Below are 837 nucleotides of genomic sequence, written 5' to 3'. Positions count from 1 at the left end.
GAGAGAGTGAGAAAGAGAGAGTGAGAGAGAGAGAGAGATAGAGAGAGAGAGAAAGAGAGAGATACAGAGACAGAGAGAGAGAGAGAGAGAGACTTAGAGAGACAGAGAGAGAGAGAGGGGGGGGGTGCTTAAAGTCTCTCTTAGTTCTTTTTCTATAGCCTTATAATGACATCCACCTGTGTTAAACAACCACTTCTCTCCTCGACGATTTCGTCTGTACTTGGCACTTCGTGTTACTTAAAGATCAACAGGTGAGAAAGTAAAAAGAGGTGGAATATAGTAGAGACCAGAAGACAGAAGAAAGTAAAAAAGAAGAAAATAGAATGTAGAAGAAGAAAATGGAAGACAGAAGAAAGTAGAAGAGAGAAGGAGAAAGTGAAAGATAGACAAACATAGAAGACAGAAGAAAGTAGAAGGCGAAAGAAAATAGAAGGCAGAGGAAAAAAAGAAGACAGAAGAAATTATAAAACAGAAGAAAGTGGAAGACAGAAGAAAACAGACGACAGAAGAAGGAAAATAGAAGGTACTATTAGTCAGAAGACAACAAAAGACCAAAAAAAATAAAAGACAGAAAAAAGTAGAAGGCAAGAAAATAGACAAAAAGAAGAAGAAAGTAAAAGACAGGAGAACAAGGAAGAAAACAGAAGGAGCTAGAAAACAGAAGATAGTAGAAGACAAGAAAGAAGAAGAAAAGAAAGTAGACGACAGGAAAAAGTATAAAACAGAAAAAGCAGAAAATAAAAGACAGTAGAAAGTAGAAAACAGACGAAAATGGAAGACAGAAGAAAGGAGAAAAAAAGGAGAAGGTGGAAGAAAGTAGAAGACAAGAAAGTAAAA

The sequence above is a fragment of the Aplysia californica genome, unplaced genomic scaffold (assembly GCF_000002075.1).
Source record: "Aplysia californica isolate F4 #8 unplaced genomic scaffold, AplCal3.0 scaffold00011, whole genome shotgun sequence".
Classification (NCBI taxonomy): domain Eukaryota; kingdom Metazoa; phylum Mollusca; class Gastropoda; order Aplysiida; family Aplysiidae; genus Aplysia; species Aplysia californica.
Note: the sequence above shows the minus strand (reverse complement) of the source record.